Below are 17,578 nucleotides of genomic sequence, written 5' to 3'. Positions count from 1 at the left end.
TTGGCGTTTGGCCAGGTCCCAGACCACAGTGCAACCTAGGGCAACAAGAGAGGTGAGGCTACTGAGGCCCTTACCCTGAGCCTTCTGACCCCACCGCCCCTTTGGCCCCGATCGGCCACGATCGGCCAAAACCTCTCTATAAGGGCTAAAGGTGATTATTATATATGCCTGAGTAACTTAGGGTCCCTCGCATAAATGGACTCCTGCTGAAGGAGCTCGCCTTTGCTTTGGGACTGGCCCAACACGGCCTTGCTCTCCTCAACAAACCTGCCACCAGCCAGGAGGCTGAATGGCTTGCAGAAGGACACTCCCAGGTATGCCCAAGCACTTCATTTGCATAGAGACTACCCTCTCTTGGGCCCGCCTCCACTCACCTATTAAGTAATGTGGCTAGAATATCAAGACAGAAAGAGGAGCAGGGCCTGACAGCCTTTCAAAGGCTCAACTGAGGTGCTGGGCTGACGGCTGGGATCACCAAAGCCTGGGATGACTCCAATATGGAAGCAGAAGCCTTAGGGCAAACAAAGGTCAGCAGTTGATGTGCTGTAAAGAAGAAGGGCTGCAGAGGGCCTCAGCAAAGCCTTCGGAATACTTGTGGATTGGCAGGAGTGCCTATATTTGTTTTTTGAGAAGCACCTTGCCAGTGCAAAGGATTGCTGAGGAAGAGGAAGGAGCAGAGCGGAATGACTGGAGCCAGTGAGGTTGCCTGTGAAGACATGAAGGGCTATGTTGAAAGGGGCACCGCTTGCAGAGCCAAGTAGTCGTTACCAAGTGGTTAAGGCGATGGACTAGATATCATTTGGCGTCTCCACGAGTATGTTCAAATCCTGCCGACTACGTCAGATGACATTTTTGGGATTCCTCTTCAGGGCCTCCTGCGTGGGAGAACAAGGGAGCAGCCTCTATGCAAAGCAGTCAGTAAAACAGAATATGAAGCAAAGACCATTAAAGCCACAGAAGAAAGATATGAACCCAGGCCAAATGCATCCTGCTCCCCCTCCCTCACCTGTCAGGCACTAGTCTGCAGAGAAACTGAACACGCCCACTCTCCTCCAAGGAGAATTCAGCTCAGGAAACGCCTAGCCACAGGCCCTAGATTGGACGAGGCACTTCTTTTCATACCTGTAAAGACCAACCCGTCTCTCTGTGGAGTCCATTCATGGCCTCCAAGACAGAAGTTTTGCCATGGTGCCTATCGTGGCTGCCATCTCCCTGACGTTAAAGCTACCACCTCTTCCGGCCTGATTTTTTCCCCCCGTCTCAAAACATGAACATACAAGGAGTGCTAATTTCACATGCATGCCTGCTTTTAGCTTGAGACGCTTTAGAAAGTCTTCTGTGGAATAGGAATGATGTATAGGAGAGCAGGGAAAATGGTCCAGTGAACGGAAAGAAAAAAGACTACGGATGGAGGTAAAGTGCCCTGTTGAGATTCACTTGTGTGGGTAGTTGTGGCCGAGTGGTTAAGGCGATGGACTAGAAATCCATTGGGGTATCCCCGCGCAGGTTCGAATCCTGCCAACTACGCTGTCCCTTTTGAGAACAGTATTTTCCCATAATTCTTTGAAATACCTTCTGGCATAAATGCGGGCTCCAAAAGCAGGACTAATAGGGTCAGCGGCCTGGGAGGGCTCAAACTTTTGCCATTGTGGCCTTCCTCTCTAGAAAAGGACTGCTTCTGTCCAGAGGCTAGACCGCCAGCAGAAATAGAAACGAGCTACGTTGAAAATGGACCATAGCTTTAAGCAAGTAGTCGTGGCCGAGTGGTTAAGGCGATGGACTTGAAATCCATTGGGGTCTCCCCGCGTAGGTTCAAATCCTGCCGACTACGTGCTACTTCACCTTTGGTGATATTTTATACTTCATATTAAATGGCATCTGCACAAGCAGGCCGAATATAGCTATCACTCTCAATAGAGCTAAGGAAGGCGAAACACTGGGCAGGGAATGGGATCAAAAGAGTGGCCGGAGAAGGCATGAGACTACCTGTCTGGCACTCCTGCCACTTGTGCACCCCAGCTGTCGAGAAGACACATGTCGAGTAATAGCCAAGGAGATTGGGAAAGAACTTCAGTTATCATCTCGCCAGTAAGTTCCATCTGAGGTATCAGATGCATGAAGGAAGTAGCCTTATTGGGGCGTCTGACAGTGTCATTATTTTCCTAAAGTGTCATAACTGCATTCTTTTACAACCTCCTTTTTGCTTTTCTCTGGCCAGGAACATGAACTTTATAATAGTGCCTTTGAGTCACGTCAGTATGCAGGTATGGACCGAGTGTATTTTTTGCAGTAGAACGGATAGGCAAAGATGGGAAGGCAGTGGAGCAGAGTGAACTGAGGGAAAGAAAAAGACTGCTGTGAGAGTGAGAACCTCAGCTTAAGTGGCAGCCACCCCTCGTGAGTAGTCGTGGCCGAGTGGTTAAGGCGATGGACTCGAAATCCATTGGGGTGTCCCCGCGCAGGTTCAAATCCTGCCGACTACGTCGGTGCTCTTTCACAATGATGTGTTAGGTTTTTCCTTGGATGCCTCCTTTCCCAGGAATAAGCATGTATTATTCAACAACGTTGAGAGCACAGGTAAAACAAAGACAAGAATGTGAAACAATGCACTGTGCAATGCCAGCATGAAAACTCTCAAGGAGTACGCTGCCCAGGCCTACAGCTTCTCAGACACTGTGTCTGTCTATTTTGGGGAGCTGCAGAGAAGCCTTGCCTGTGCTTTTCGAGCCTGCTGTCTGGGGTGAGTGCCTGGATAAATTGTTTTTGGGAAGGACAAGGCATCTAGCTCCTCTACAGGGGTCAATTTAGGAGGTTGGTGGGAAGCACAGGAAGGGGCAGGAAGGAAGCTCTCTGCTGTTGCTTCTCGGCCTAGGCAGAGCTGCAGGTGTGGTTAAAAAGGATTGGCGTTTGGCCAGGTCCCAGACCACAGTGCAACCTAGGGCAACAAGAGAGGTGAGGCTACTGAGGCCCTTACCCTGAGCCTTCTGACCCCACCGCCCCTTTGGCCCCGATCGGCCACGATCGGCCAAAACCTCTCTATAAGGGCTAAAGGTGATTATTATATATGCCTGAGTAACTTAGGGTCCCTCGCATAAATGGACTCCTGCTGAAGGAGCTCGCCTTTGCTTTGGGACTGGCCCAACACGGCCTTGCTCTCCTCAACAAACCTGCCACCAGCCAGGAGGCTGAATGGCTTGCAGAAGGACACTCCCAGGTATGCCCAAGCACTTCATTTGCATAGAGACTACCCTCTCTTGGGCCCGCCTCCACTCACCTATTAAGTAATGTGGCTAGAATATCAAGACAGAAAGAGGAGCAGGGCCTGACAGCCTTTCAAAGGCTCAACTGAGGTGCTGGGCTGACGGCTGGGATCACCAAAGCCTGGGATGACTCCAATATGGAAGCAGAAGCCTTAGGGCAAACAAAGGTCAGCAGTTGATGTGCTGTAAAGAAGAAGGGCTGCAGAGGGCCTCAGCAAAGCCTTCGGAATACTTGTGGATTGGCAGGAGTGCCTATATTTGTTTTTTGAGAAGCACCTTGCCAGTGCAAAGGATTGCTGAGGAAGAGGAAGGAGCAGAGCGGAATGACTGGAGCCAGTGAGGTTGCCTGTGAAGACATGAAGGGCTATGTTGAAAGGGGCACCGCTTGCAGAGCCAAGTAGTCGTTACCAAGTGGTTAAGGCGATGGACTAGATATCATTTGGCGTCTCCACGAGTATGTTCAAATCCTGCCGACTACGTCAGATGACATTTTTGGGATTCCTCTTCAGGGCCTCCTGCGTGGGAGAACAAGGGAGCAGCCTCTATGCAAAGCAGTCAGTAAAACAGAATATGAAGCAAAGACCATTAAAGCCACAGAAGAAAGATATGAACCCAGGCCAAATGCATCCTGCTCCCCCTCCCTCACCTGTCAGGCACTAGTCTGCAGAGAAACTGAACACGCCCACTCTCCTCCAAGGAGAATTCAGCTCAGGAAACGCCTAGCCACAGGCCCTAGATTGGACGAGGCACTTCTTTTCATACCTGTAAAGACCAACCCGTCTCTCTGTGGAGTCCATTCATGGCCTCCAAGACAGAAGTTTTGCCATGGTGCCTATCGTGGCTGCCATCTCCCTGACGTTAAAGCTACCACCTCTTCCGGCCTGATTTTTTCCCCCCGTCTCAAAACATGAACATACAAGGAGTGCTAATTTCACATGCATGCCTGCTTTTAGCTTGAGACGCTTTAGAAAGTCTTCTGTGGAATAGGAATGATGTATAGGAGAGCAGGGAAAATGGTCCAGTGAACGGAAAGAAAAAAGACTACGGATGGAGGTAAAGTGCCCTGTTGAGATTCACTTGTGTGGGTAGTTGTGGCCGAGTGGTTAAGGCGATGGACTAGAAATCCATTGGGGTATCCCCGCGCAGGTTCGAATCCTGCCAACTACGCTGTCCCTTTTGAGAACAGTATTTTCCCATAATTCTTTGAAATACCTTCTGGCATAAATGCGGGCTCCAAAAGCAGGACTAATAGGGTCAGCGGCCTGGGAGGGCTCAAACTTTTGCCATTGTGGCCTTCCTCTCTAGAAAAGGACTGCTTCTGTCCAGAGGCTAGACCGCCAGCAGAAATAGAAACGAGCTACGTTGAAAATGGACCATAGCTTTAAGCAAGTAGTCGTGGCCGAGTGGTTAAGGCGATGGACTTGAAATCCATTGGGGTCTCCCCGCGTAGGTTCAAATCCTGCCGACTACGTGCTACTTCACCTTTGGTGATATTTTATACTTCATATTAAATGGCATCTGCACAAGCAGGCCGAATATAGCTATCACTCTCAATAGAGCTAAGGAAGGCGAAACACTGGGCAGGGAATGGGATCAAAAGAGTGGCCGGAGAAGGCATGAGACTACCTGTCTGGCACTCCTGCCACTTGTGCACCCCAGCTGTCGAGAAGACACATGTCGAGTAATAGCCAAGGAGATTGGGAAAGAACTTCAGTTATCATCTCGCCAGTAAGTTCCATCTGAGGTATCAGATGCATGAAGGAAGTAGCCTTATTGGGGCGTCTGACAGTGTCATTATTTTCCTAAAGTGTCATAACTGCATTCTTTTACAACCTCCTTTTTGCTTTTCTCTGGCCAGGAACATGAACTTTATAATAGTGCCTTTGAGTCACGTCAGTATGCAGGTATGGACCGAGTGTATTTTTTGCAGTAGAACGGATAGGCAAAGATGGGAAGGCAGTGGAGCAGAGTGAACTGAGGGAAAGAAAAAGACTGCTGTGAGAGTGAGAACCTCAGCTTAAGTGGCAGCCACCCCTCGTGAGTAGTCGTGGCCGAGTGGTTAAGGCGATGGACTCGAAATCCATTGGGGTGTCCCCGCGCAGGTTCAAATCCTGCCGACTACGTCGGTGCTCTTTCACAATGATGTGTTAGGTTTTTCCTTGGATGCCTCCTTTCCCAGGAATAAGCATGTATTATTCAACAACGTTGAGAGCACAGGTAAAACAAAGACAAGAATGTGAAACAATGCACTGTGCAATGCCAGCATGAAAACTCTCAAGGAGTACGCTGCCCAGGCCTACAGCTTCTCAGACACTGTGTCTGTCTATTTTGGGGAGCTGCAGAGAAGCCTTGCCTGTGCTTTTCGAGCCTGCTGTCTGGGGTGAGTGCCTGGATAAATTGTTTTTGGGAAGGACAAGGCATCTAGCTCCTCTACAGGGGTCAATTTAGGAGGTTGGTGGGAAGCACAGGAAGGGGCAGGAAGGAAGCTCTCTGCTGTTGCTTCTCGGCCTAGGCAGAGCTGCAGGTGTGGTTAAAAAGGATTGGCGTTTGGCCAGGTCCCAGACCACAGTGCAACCTAGGGCAACAAGAGAGGTGAGGCTACTGAGGCCCTTACCCTGAGCCTTCTGACCCCACCGCCCCTTTGGCCCCGATCGGCCACGATCGGCCAAAACCTCTCTATAAGGGCTAAAGGTGATTATTATATATGCCTGAGTAACTTAGGGTCCCTCGCATAAATGGACTCCTGCTGAAGGAGCTCGCCTTTGCTTTGGGACTGGCCCAACACGGCCTTGCTCTCCTCAACAAACCTGCCACCAGCCAGGAGGCTGAATGGCTTGCAGAAGGACACTCCCAGGTATGCCCAAGCACTTCATTTGCATAGAGACTACCCTCTCTTGGGCCCGCCTCCACTCACCTATTAAGTAATGTGGCTAGAATATCAAGACAGAAAGAGGAGCAGGGCCTGACAGCCTTTCAAAGGCTCAACTGAGGTGCTGGGCTGACGGCTGGGATCACCAAAGCCTGGGATGACTCCAATATGGAAGCAGAAGCCTTAGGGCAAACAAAGGTCAGCAGTTGATGTGCTGTAAAGAAGAAGGGCTGCAGAGGGCCTCAGCAAAGCCTTCGGAATACTTGTGGATTGGCAGGAGTGCCTATATTTGTTTTTTGAGAAGCACCTTGCCAGTGCAAAGGATTGCTGAGGAAGAGGAAGGAGCAGAGCGGAATGACTGGAGCCAGTGAGGTTGCCTGTGAAGACATGAAGGGCTATGTTGAAAGGGGCACCGCTTGCAGAGCCAAGTAGTCGTTACCAAGTGGTTAAGGCGATGGACTAGATATCATTTGGCGTCTCCACGAGTATGTTCAAATCCTGCCGACTACGTCAGATGACATTTTTGGGATTCCTCTTCAGGGCCTCCTGCGTGGGAGAACAAGGGAGCAGCCTCTATGCAAAGCAGTCAGTAAAACAGAATATGAAGCAAAGACCATTAAAGCCACAGAAGAAAGATATGAACCCAGGCCAAATGCATCCTGCTCCCCCTCCCTCACCTGTCAGGCACTAGTCTGCAGAGAAACTGAACACGCCCACTCTCCTCCAAGGAGAATTCAGCTCAGGAAACGCCTAGCCACAGGCCCTAGATTGGACGAGGCACTTCTTTTCATACCTGTAAAGACCAACCCGTCTCTCTGTGGAGTCCATTCATGGCCTCCAAGACAGAAGTTTTGCCATGGTGCCTATCGTGGCTGCCATCTCCCTGACGTTAAAGCTACCACCTCTTCCGGCCTGATTTTTTCCCCCCGTCTCAAAACATGAACATACAAGGAGTGCTAATTTCACATGCATGCCTGCTTTTAGCTTGAGACGCTTTAGAAAGTCTTCTGTGGAATAGGAATGATGTATAGGAGAGCAGGGAAAATGGTCCAGTGAACGGAAAGAAAAAAGACTACGGATGGAGGTAAAGTGCCCTGTTGAGATTCACTTGTGTGGGTAGTTGTGGCCGAGTGGTTAAGGCGATGGACTAGAAATCCATTGGGGTATCCCCGCGCAGGTTCGAATCCTGCCAACTACGCTGTCCCTTTTGAGAACAGTATTTTCCCATAATTCTTTGAAATACCTTCTGGCATAAATGCGGGCTCCAAAAGCAGGACTAATAGGGTCAGCGGCCTGGGAGGGCTCAAACTTTTGCCATTGTGGCCTTCCTCTCTAGAAAAGGACTGCTTCTGTCCAGAGGCTAGACCGCCAGCAGAAATAGAAACGAGCTACGTTGAAAATGGACCATAGCTTTAAGCAAGTAGTCGTGGCCGAGTGGTTAAGGCGATGGACTTGAAATCCATTGGGGTCTCCCCGCGTAGGTTCAAATCCTGCCGACTACGTGCTACTTCACCTTTGGTGATATTTTATACTTCATATTAAATGGCATCTGCACAAGCAGGCCGAATATAGCTATCACTCTCAATAGAGCTAAGGAAGGCGAAACACTGGGCAGGGAATGGGATCAAAAGAGTGGCCGGAGAAGGCATGAGACTACCTGTCTGGCACTCCTGCCACTTGTGCACCCCAGCTGTCGAGAAGACACATGTCGAGTAATAGCCAAGGAGATTGGGAAAGAACTTCAGTTATCATCTCGCCAGTAAGTTCCATCTGAGGTATCAGATGCATGAAGGAAGTAGCCTTATTGGGGCGTCTGACAGTGTCATTATTTTCCTAAAGTGTCATAACTGCATTCTTTTACAACCTCCTTTTTGCTTTTCTCTGGCCAGGAACATGAACTTTATAATAGTGCCTTTGAGTCACGTCAGTATGCAGGTATGGACCGAGTGTATTTTTTGCAGTAGAACGGATAGGCAAAGATGGGAAGGCAGTGGAGCAGAGTGAACTGAGGGAAAGAAAAAGACTGCTGTGAGAGTGAGAACCTCAGCTTAAGTGGCAGCCACCCCTCGTGAGTAGTCGTGGCCGAGTGGTTAAGGCGATGGACTCGAAATCCATTGGGGTGTCCCCGCGCAGGTTCAAATCCTGCCGACTACGTCGGTGCTCTTTCACAATGATGTGTTAGGTTTTTCCTTGGATGCCTCCTTTCCCAGGAATAAGCATGTATTATTCAACAACGTTGAGAGCACAGGTAAAACAAAGACAAGAATGTGAAACAATGCACTGTGCAATGCCAGCATGAAAACTCTCAAGGAGTACGCTGCCCAGGCCTACAGCTTCTCAGACACTGTGTCTGTCTATTTTGGGGAGCTGCAGAGAAGCCTTGCCTGTGCTTTTCGAGCCTGCTGTCTGGGGTGAGTGCCTGGATAAATTGTTTTTGGGAAGGACAAGGCATCTAGCTCCTCTACAGGGGTCAATTTAGGAGGTTGGTGGGAAGCACAGGAAGGGGCAGGAAGGAAGCTCTCTGCTGTTGCTTCTCGGCCTAGGCAGAGCTGCAGGTGTGGTTAAAAAGGATTGGCGTTTGGCCAGGTCCCAGACCACAGTGCAACCTAGGGCAACAAGAGAGGTGAGGCTACTGAGGCCCTTACCCTGAGCCTTCTGACCCCACCGCCCCTTTGGCCCCGATCGGCCACGATCGGCCAAAACCTCTCTATAAGGGCTAAAGGTGATTATTATATATGCCTGAGTAACTTAGGGTCCCTCGCATAAATGGACTCCTGCTGAAGGAGCTCGCCTTTGCTTTGGGACTGGCCCAACACGGCCTTGCTCTCCTCAACAAACCTGCCACCAGCCAGGAGGCTGAATGGCTTGCAGAAGGACACTCCCAGGTATGCCCAAGCACTTCATTTGCATAGAGACTACCCTCTCTTGGGCCCGCCTCCACTCACCTATTAAGTAATGTGGCTAGAATATCAAGACAGAAAGAGGAGCAGGGCCTGACAGCCTTTCAAAGGCTCAACTGAGGTGCTGGGCTGACGGCTGGGATCACCAAAGCCTGGGATGACTCCAATATGGAAGCAGAAGCCTTAGGGCAAACAAAGGTCAGCAGTTGATGTGCTGTAAAGAAGAAGGGCTGCAGAGGGCCTCAGCAAAGCCTTCGGAATACTTGTGGATTGGCAGGAGTGCCTATATTTGTTTTTTGAGAAGCACCTTGCCAGTGCAAAGGATTGCTGAGGAAGAGGAAGGAGCAGAGCGGAATGACTGGAGCCAGTGAGGTTGCCTGTGAAGACATGAAGGGCTATGTTGAAAGGGGCACCGCTTGCAGAGCCAAGTAGTCGTTACCAAGTGGTTAAGGCGATGGACTAGATATCATTTGGCGTCTCCACGAGTATGTTCAAATCCTGCCGACTACGTCAGATGACATTTTTGGGATTCCTCTTCAGGGCCTCCTGCGTGGGAGAACAAGGGAGCAGCCTCTATGCAAAGCAGTCAGTAAAACAGAATATGAAGCAAAGACCATTAAAGCCACAGAAGAAAGATATGAACCCAGGCCAAATGCATCCTGCTCCCCCTCCCTCACCTGTCAGGCACTAGTCTGCAGAGAAACTGAACACGCCCACTCTCCTCCAAGGAGAATTCAGCTCAGGAAACGCCTAGCCACAGGCCCTAGATTGGACGAGGCACTTCTTTTCATACCTGTAAAGACCAACCCGTCTCTCTGTGGAGTCCATTCATGGCCTCCAAGACAGAAGTTTTGCCATGGTGCCTATCGTGGCTGCCATCTCCCTGACGTTAAAGCTACCACCTCTTCCGGCCTGATTTTTTCCCCCCGTCTCAAAACATGAACATACAAGGAGTGCTAATTTCACATGCATGCCTGCTTTTAGCTTGAGACGCTTTAGAAAGTCTTCTGTGGAATAGGAATGATGTATAGGAGAGCAGGGAAAATGGTCCAGTGAACGGAAAGAAAAAAGACTACGGATGGAGGTAAAGTGCCCTGTTGAGATTCACTTGTGTGGGTAGTTGTGGCCGAGTGGTTAAGGCGATGGACTAGAAATCCATTGGGGTATCCCCGCGCAGGTTCGAATCCTGCCAACTACGCTGTCCCTTTTGTGAACAGTATTTTCCCATAATTATTTGAAATACCTTCTGGCATAAATGCGGGCTCCAAAAGCAGGACTAATAGGGTCAGCGGCCTGGGAGGGCTCAAACTTTTGCCATTGTGGCCTTCCTCTCTAGAAAAGGACTGCTTCTGTCCAGAGGCTAGACCGCCAGCAGAAATAGAAACGAGCTACGTTGAAAATGGACCATAGCTTTAAGCAAGTAGTCGTGGCCGAGTGGTTAAGGCGATGGACTTGAAATCCATTGGGGTCTCCCCGCGTAGGTTCAAATCCTGCCGACTACGTGCTACTTCACCTTTGGTGATATTTTATACTTCATATTAAATGGCATCTGCACAAGCAGGCCGAATATAGCTATCACTCTCAATAGAGCTAAGGAAGGCGAAACACTGGGCAGGGAATGGGATCAAAAGAGTGGCCGGAGAAGGCATGAGACTACCTGTCTGGCACTCCTGCCACTTGTGCACCCCAGCTGTCGAGAAGACACATGTCGAGTAATAGCCAAGGAGATTGGGAAAGAACTTCAGTTATCATCTCGCCAGTAAGTTCCATCTGAGGTATCAGATGCATGAAGGAAGTAGCCTTATTGGGGCGTCTGACAGTGTCATTATTTTCCTAAAGTGTCATAACTGCATTCTTTTACAACCTCCTTTTTGCTTTTCTCTGGCCAGGAACATGAACTTTATAATAGTGCCTTTGAGTCACGTCAGTATGCAGGTATGGACCGAGTGTATTTTTTGCAGTAGAACGGATAGGCAAAGATGGGAAGGCAGTGGAGCAGAGTGAACTGAGGGAAAGAAAAAGACTGCTGTGAGAGTGAGAACCTCAGCTTAAGTGGCAGCCACCCCTCGTGAGTAGTCGTGGCCGAGTGGTTAAGGCGATGGACTCGAAATCCATTGGGGTGTCCCCGCGCAGGTTCAAATCCTGCCGACTACGTCGGTGCTCTTTCACAATGATGTGTTAGGTTTTTCCTTGGATGCCTCCTTTCCCAGGAATAAGCATGTATTATTCAACAACGTTGAGAGCACAGGTAAAACAAAGACAAGAATGTGAAACAATGCACTGTGCAATGCCAGCATGAAAACTCTCAAGGAGTACGCTGCCCAGGCCTACAGCTTCTCAGACACTGTGTCTGTCTATTTTGGGGAGCTGCAGAGAAGCCTTGCCTGTGCTTTTCGAGCCTGCTGTCTGGGGTGAGTGCCTGGATAAATTGTTTTTGGGAAGGACAAGGCATCTAGCTCCTCTACAGGGGTCAATTTAGGAGGTTGGTGGGAAGCACAGGAAGGGGCAGGAAGGAAGCTCTCTGCTGTTGCTTCTCGGCCTAGGCAGAGCTGCAGGTGTGGTTAAAAAGGATTGGCGTTTGGCCAGGTCCCAGACCACAGTGCAACCTAGGGCAACAAGAGAGGTGAGGCTACTGAGGCCCTTACCCTGAGCCTTCTGACCCCACCGCCCCTTTGGCCCCGATCGGCCACGATCGGCCAAAACCTCTCTATAAGGGCTAAAGGTGATTATTATATATGCCTGAGTAACTTAGGGTCCCTCGCATAAATGGACTCCTGCTGAAGGAGCTCGCCTTTGCTTTGGGACTGGCCCAACACGGCCTTGCTCTCCTCAACAAACCTGCCACCAGCCAGGAGGCTGAATGGCTTGCAGAAGGACACTCCCAGGTATGCCCAAGCACTTCATTTGCATAGAGACTACCCTCTCTTGGGCCCGCCTCCACTCACCTATTAAGTAATGTGGCTAGAATATCAAGACAGAAAGAGGAGCAGGGCCTGACAGCCTTTCAAAGGCTCAACTGAGGTGCTGGGCTGACGGCTGGGATCACCAAAGCCTGGGATGACTCCAATATGGAAGCAGAAGCCTTAGGGCAAACAAAGGTCAGCAGTTGATGTGCTGTAAAGAAGAAGGGCTGCAGAGGGCCTCAGCAAAGCCTTCGGAATACTTGTGGATTGGCAGGAGTGCCTATATTTGTTTTTTGAGAAGCACCTTGCCAGTGCAAAGGATTGCTGAGGAAGAGGAAGGAGCAGAGCGGAATGACTGGAGCCAGTGAGGTTGCCTGTGAAGACATGAAGGGCTATGTTGAAAGGGGCACCGCTTGCAGAGCCAAGTAGTCGTTACCAAGTGGTTAAGGCGATGGACTAGATATCATTTGGCGTCTCCACGAGTATGTTCAAATCCTGCCGACTACGTCAGATGACATTTTTGGGATTCCTCTTCAGGGCCTCCTGCGTGGGAGAACAAGGGAGCAGCCTCTATGCAAAGCAGTCAGTAAAACAGAATATGAAGCAAAGACCATTAAAGCCACAGAAGAAAGATATGAACCCAGGCCAAATGCATCCTGCTCCCCCTCCCTCACCTGTCAGGCACTAGTCTGCAGAGAAACTGAACACGCCCACTCTCCTCCAAGGAGAATTCAGCTCAGGAAACGCCTAGCCACAGGCCCTAGATTGGACGAGGCACTTCTTTTCATACCTGTAAAGACCAACCCGTCTCTCTGTGGAGTCCATTCATGGCCTCCAAGACAGAAGTTTTGCCATGGTGCCTATCGTGGCTGCCATCTCCCTGACGTTAAAGCTACCACCTCTTCCGGCCTGATTTTTTCCCCCCGTCTCAAAACATGAACATACAAGGAGTGCTAATTTCACATGCATGCCTGCTTTTAGCTTGAGACGCTTTAGAAAGTCTTCTGTGGAATAGGAATGATGTATAGGAGAGCAGGGAAAATGGTCCAGTGAACGGAAAGAAAAAAGACTACGGATGGAGGTAAAGTGCCCTGTTGAGATTCACTTGTGTGGGTAGTTGTGGCCGAGTGGTTAAGGCGATGGACTAGAAATCCATTGGGGTATCCCCGCGCAGGTTCGAATCCTGCCAACTACGCTGTCCCTTTTGAGAACAGTATTTTCCCATAATTCTTTGAAATACCTTCTGGCATAAATGCGGGCTCCAAAAGCAGGACTAATAGGGTCAGCGGCCTGGGAGGGCTCAAACTTTTGCCATTGTGGCCTTCCTCTCTAGAAAAGGACTGCTTCTGTCCAGAGGCTAGACCGCCAGCAGAAATAGAAACGAGCTACGTTGAAAATGGACCATAGCTTTAAGCAAGTAGTCGTGGCCGAGTGGTTAAGGCGATGGACTTGAAATCCATTGGGGTCTCCCCGCGTAGGTTCAAATCCTGCCGACTACGTGCTACTTCACCTTTGGTGATATTTTATACTTCATATTAAATGGCATCTGCACAAGCAGGCCGAATATAGCTATCACTCTCAATAGAGCTAAGGAAGGCGAAACACTGGGCAGGGAATGGGATCAAAAGAGTGGCCGGAGAAGGCATGAGACTACCTGTCTGGCACTCCTGCCACTTGTGCACCCCAGCTGTCGAGAAGACACATGTCGAGTAATAGCCAAGGAGATTGGGAAAGAACTTCAGTTATCATCTCGCCAGTAAGTTCCATCTGAGGTATCAGATGCATGAAGGAAGTAGCCTTATTGGGGCGTCTGACAGTGTCATTATTTTCCTAAAGTGTCATAACTGCATTCTTTTACAACCTCCTTTTTGCTTTTCTCTGGCCAGGAACATGAACTTTATAATAGTGCCTTTGAGTCACGTCAGTATGCAGGTATGGACCGAGTGTATTTTTTGCAGTAGAACGGATAGGCAAAGATGGGAAGGCAGTGGAGCAGAGTGAACTGAGGGAAAGAAAAAGACTGCTGTGAGAGTGAGAACCTCAGCTTAAGTGGCAGCCACCCCTCGTGAGTAGTCGTGGCCGAGTGGTTAAGGCGATGGACTCGAAATCCATTGGGGTGTCCCCGCGCAGGTTCAAATCCTGCCGACTACGTCGGTGCTCTTTCACAATGATGTGTTAGGTTTTTCCTTGGATGCCTCCTTTCCCAGGAATAAGCATGTATTATTCAACAACGTTGAGAGCACAGGTAAAACAAAGACAAGAATGTGAAACAATGCACTGTGCAATGCCAGCATGAAAACTCTCAAGGAGTACGCTGCCCAGGCCTACAGCTTCTCAGACACTGTGTCTGTCTATTTTGGGGAGCTGCAGAGAAGCCTTGCCTGTGCTTTTCGAGCCTGCTGTCTGGGGTGAGTGCCTGGATAAATTGTTTTTGGGAAGGACAAGGCATCTAGCTCCTCTACAGGGGTCAATTTAGGAGGTTGGTGGGAAGCACAGGAAGGGGCAGGAAGGAAGCTCTCTGCTGTTGCTTCTCGGCCTAGGCAGAGCTGCAGGTGTGGTTAAAAAGGATTGGCGTTTGGCCAGGTCCCAGACCACAGTGCAACCTAGGGCAACAAGAGAGGTGAGGCTACTGAGGCCCTTACCCTGAGCCTTCTGACCCCACCGCCCCTTTGGCCCCGATCGGCCACGATCGGCCAAAACCTCTCTATAAGGGCTAAAGGTGATTATTATATATGCCTGAGTAACTTAGGGTCCCTCGCATAAATGGACTCCTGCTGAAGGAGCTCGCCTTTGCTTTGGGACTGGCCCAACACGGCCTTGCTCTCCTCAACAAACCTGCCACCAGCCAGGAGGCTGAATGGCTTGCAGAAGGACACTCCCAGGTATGCCCAAGCACTTCATTTGCATAGAGACTACCCTCTCTTGGGCCCGCCTCCACTCACCTATTAAGTAATGTGGCTAGAATATCAAGACAGAAAGAGGAGCAGGGCCTGACAGCCTTTCAAAGGCTCAACTGAGGTGCTGGGCTGACGGCTGGGATCACCAAAGCCTGGGATGACTCCAATATGGAAGCAGAAGCCTTAGGGCAAACAAAGGTCAGCAGTTGATGTGCTGTAAAGAAGAAGGGCTGCAGAGGGCCTCAGCAAAGCCTTCGGAATACTTGTGGATTGGCAGGAGTGCCTATATTTGTTTTTTGAGAAGCACCTTGCCAGTGCAAAGGATTGCTGAGGAAGAGGAAGGAGCAGAGCGGAATGACTGGAGCCAGTGAGGTTGCCTGTGAAGACATGAAGGGCTATGTTGAAAGGGGCACCGCTTGCAGAGCCAAGTAGTCGTTACCAAGTGGTTAAGGCGATGGACTAGATATCATTTGGCGTCTCCACGAGTATGTTCAAATCCTGCCGACTACGTCAGATGACATTTTTGGGATTCCTCTTCAGGGCCTCCTGCGTGGGAGAACAAGGGAGCAGCCTCTATGCAAAGCAGTCAGTAAAACAGAATATGAAGCAAAGACCATTAAAGCCACAGAAGAAAGATATGAACCCAGGCCAAATGCATCCTGCTCCCCCTCCCTCACCTGTCAGGCACTAGTCTGCAGAGAAACTGAACACGCCCACTCTCCTCCAAGGAGAATTCAGCTCAGGAAACGCCTAGCCACAGGCCCTAGATTGGACGAGGCACTTCTTTTCATACCTGTAAAGACCAACCCGTCTCTCTGTGGAGTCCATTCATGGCCTCCAAGACAGAAGTTTTGCCATGGTGCCTATCGTGGCTGCCATCTCCCTGACGTTAAAGCTACCACCTCTTCCGGCCTGATTTTTTCCCCCCGTCTCAAAACATGAACATACAAGGAGTGCTAATTTCACATGCATGCCTGCTTTTAGCTTGAGACGCTTTAGAAAGTCTTCTGTGGAATAGGAATGATGTATAGGAGAGCAGGGAAAATGGTCCAGTGAACGGAAAGAAAAAAGACTACGGATGGAGGTAAAGTGCCCTGTTGAGATTCACTTGTGTGGGTAGTTGTGGCCGAGTGGTTAAGGCGATGGACTAGAAATCCATTGGGGTATCCCCGCGCAGGTTCGAATCCTGCCAACTACGCTGTCCCTTTTGAGAACAGTATTTTCCCATAATTCTTTGAAATACCTTCTGGCATAAATGCGGGCTCCAAAAGCAGGACTAATAGGGTCAGCGGCCTGGGAGGGCTCAAACTTTTGCCATTGTGGCCTTCCTCTCTAGAAAAGGACTGCTTCTGTCCAGAGGCTAGACCGCCAGCAGAAATAGAAACGAGCTACGTTGAAAATGGACCATAGCTTTAAGCAAGTAGTCGTGGCCGAGTGGTTAAGGCGATGGACTTGAAATCCATTGGGGTCTCCCCGCGTAGGTTCAAATCCTGCCGACTACGTGCTACTTCACCTTTGGTGATATTTTATACTTCATATTAAATGGCATCTGCACAAGCTGGCCGAATATAGCTATCACTCTCAATAGAGCTAAGGAAGGCGAAACACTGGGCAGGGAATGGGATCAAAAGAGTGGCCGGAGAAGGCATGAGACTACCTGTCTGGCACTCCTGCCACTTGTGCACCCCAGCTGTCGAGAAGACACATGTCGAGTAATAGCCAAGGAGATTGGGAAAGAACTTCAGTTATCATCTCGCCAGTAAGTTCCATCTGAGGTATCAGATGCATGAAGGAAGTAGCCTTATTGGGGCGTCTGACAGTGTCATTATTTTCCTAAAGTGTCATAACTGCATTCTTTTACAACCTCCTTTTTGCTTTTCTCTGGCCAGGAACATGAACTTTATAATAGTGCCTTTGAGTCACGTCAGTATGCAGGTATGGACCGAGTGTATTTTTTGCAGTAGAACGGATAGGCAAAGATGGGAAGGCAGTGGAGCAGAGTGAACTGAGGGAAAGAAAAAGACTGCTGTGAGAGTGAGAACCTCAGCTTAAGTGGCAGCCACCCCTCGTGAGTAGTCGTGGCCGAGTGGTTAAGGCGATGGACTCGAAATCCATTGGGGTGTCCCCGCGCAGGTTCAAATCCTGCCGACTACGTCGGTGCTCTTTCACAATGATGTGTTAGGTTTTTCCTTGGATGCCTCCTTTCCCAGGAATAAGCATGTATTATTCAACAACGTTGAGAGCACAGGTAAAACAAAGACAAGAATGTGAAACAATGCACTGTGCAATGCCAGCATGAAAACTCTCAAGGAGTACGCTGCCCAGGCCTACAGCTTCTCAGACACTGTGTCTGTCTATTTTGGGGAGCTGCAGAGAAGCCTTGCCTGTGCTTTTCGAGCCTGCTGTCTGGGGTGAGTGCCTGGATAAATTGTTTTTGGGAAGGACAAGGCATCTAGCTCCTCTACAGGGGTCAATTTAGGAGGTTGGTGGGAAGCACAGGAAGGGGCAGGAAGGAAGCTCTCTGCTGTTGCTTCTCGGCCTAGGCAGAGCTGCAGGTGTGGTTAAAAAGGATTGGCGTTTGGCCAGGTCCCAGACCACAGTGCAACCTAGGGCAACAAGAGAGGTGAGGCTACTGAGGCCCTTACCCTGAGCCTTCTGACCCCACCGCCCCTTTGGCCCCGATCGGCCACGATCGGCCAAAACCTCTCTATAAGGGCTAAAGGTGATTATTATATATGCCTGAGTAACT

General features: G+C 49.8%; 18 non-coding genes across 18 annotated transcripts; all 18 read left to right on the top strand.

The window, feature by feature from the left end:
• The first annotated feature begins 1,445 nt into the window (after positions 1–1,445).
• On the top strand, positions 1,446–1,527 carry TRNAS-AGA (transfer RNA serine (anticodon AGA)). Its single transcript has one exon. It is a non-coding gene; the product is annotated as a tRNA-Ser (tRNA).
• Positions 1,528–1,749: 222 nt separating this feature from the next.
• TRNAS-UGA (transfer RNA serine (anticodon UGA)) lies at positions 1,750–1,831 on the top strand. Its single transcript has one exon. It is a non-coding gene; the product is annotated as a tRNA-Ser (tRNA).
• Positions 1,832–2,401: 570 nt separating this feature from the next.
• TRNAS-CGA (transfer RNA serine (anticodon CGA)) lies at positions 2,402–2,483 on the top strand. The gene has a single exon. It is a non-coding gene; the product is annotated as a tRNA-Ser (tRNA).
• A 1,862-nt stretch (positions 2,484–4,345) lies between these two features.
• On the top strand, positions 4,346–4,427 carry TRNAS-AGA (transfer RNA serine (anticodon AGA)). The gene has a single exon. It is a non-coding gene; the product is annotated as a tRNA-Ser (tRNA).
• A 222-nt stretch (positions 4,428–4,649) lies between these two features.
• TRNAS-UGA (transfer RNA serine (anticodon UGA)) lies at positions 4,650–4,731 on the top strand. Its single transcript has one exon. It is a non-coding gene; the product is annotated as a tRNA-Ser (tRNA).
• Positions 4,732–5,301: 570 nt separating this feature from the next.
• On the top strand, positions 5,302–5,383 carry TRNAS-CGA (transfer RNA serine (anticodon CGA)). The gene has a single exon. It is a non-coding gene; the product is annotated as a tRNA-Ser (tRNA).
• A 1,862-nt stretch (positions 5,384–7,245) lies between these two features.
• Positions 7,246–7,327, top strand: TRNAS-AGA (transfer RNA serine (anticodon AGA)). The gene has a single exon. It is a non-coding gene; the product is annotated as a tRNA-Ser (tRNA).
• Positions 7,328–7,549: 222 nt separating this feature from the next.
• Positions 7,550–7,631, top strand: TRNAS-UGA (transfer RNA serine (anticodon UGA)). The gene has a single exon. It is a non-coding gene; the product is annotated as a tRNA-Ser (tRNA).
• Positions 7,632–8,201: 570 nt separating this feature from the next.
• On the top strand, positions 8,202–8,283 carry TRNAS-CGA (transfer RNA serine (anticodon CGA)). Its single transcript has one exon. It is a non-coding gene; the product is annotated as a tRNA-Ser (tRNA).
• A 1,862-nt stretch (positions 8,284–10,145) lies between these two features.
• TRNAS-AGA (transfer RNA serine (anticodon AGA)) lies at positions 10,146–10,227 on the top strand. Its single transcript has one exon. It is a non-coding gene; the product is annotated as a tRNA-Ser (tRNA).
• Positions 10,228–10,449: 222 nt separating this feature from the next.
• On the top strand, positions 10,450–10,531 carry TRNAS-UGA (transfer RNA serine (anticodon UGA)). The gene has a single exon. It is a non-coding gene; the product is annotated as a tRNA-Ser (tRNA).
• Positions 10,532–11,101: 570 nt separating this feature from the next.
• TRNAS-CGA (transfer RNA serine (anticodon CGA)) lies at positions 11,102–11,183 on the top strand. Its single transcript has one exon. It is a non-coding gene; the product is annotated as a tRNA-Ser (tRNA).
• Positions 11,184–13,045: 1,862 nt separating this feature from the next.
• Positions 13,046–13,127, top strand: TRNAS-AGA (transfer RNA serine (anticodon AGA)). Its single transcript has one exon. It is a non-coding gene; the product is annotated as a tRNA-Ser (tRNA).
• Positions 13,128–13,349: 222 nt separating this feature from the next.
• Positions 13,350–13,431, top strand: TRNAS-UGA (transfer RNA serine (anticodon UGA)). Its single transcript has one exon. It is a non-coding gene; the product is annotated as a tRNA-Ser (tRNA).
• Positions 13,432–14,001: 570 nt separating this feature from the next.
• TRNAS-CGA (transfer RNA serine (anticodon CGA)) lies at positions 14,002–14,083 on the top strand. The gene has a single exon. It is a non-coding gene; the product is annotated as a tRNA-Ser (tRNA).
• Positions 14,084–15,945: 1,862 nt separating this feature from the next.
• TRNAS-AGA (transfer RNA serine (anticodon AGA)) lies at positions 15,946–16,027 on the top strand. The gene has a single exon. It is a non-coding gene; the product is annotated as a tRNA-Ser (tRNA).
• Positions 16,028–16,249: 222 nt separating this feature from the next.
• TRNAS-UGA (transfer RNA serine (anticodon UGA)) lies at positions 16,250–16,331 on the top strand. Its single transcript has one exon. It is a non-coding gene; the product is annotated as a tRNA-Ser (tRNA).
• Positions 16,332–16,901: 570 nt separating this feature from the next.
• Positions 16,902–16,983, top strand: TRNAS-CGA (transfer RNA serine (anticodon CGA)). Its single transcript has one exon. It is a non-coding gene; the product is annotated as a tRNA-Ser (tRNA).
• The last annotated feature ends 595 nt before the right edge of the window (positions 16,984–17,578 follow it).

The sequence above is a fragment of the Pleurodeles waltl genome, unplaced genomic scaffold (assembly GCF_031143425.1).
Source record: "Pleurodeles waltl isolate 20211129_DDA unplaced genomic scaffold, aPleWal1.hap1.20221129 scaffold_225, whole genome shotgun sequence".
NCBI lineage: Eukaryota > Metazoa > Chordata > Amphibia > Caudata > Salamandridae > Pleurodeles > Pleurodeles waltl.
The sequence above is the reverse complement of the archived record's forward strand: the minus strand, read 5'-3'. Positions and strand labels throughout refer to the sequence as shown.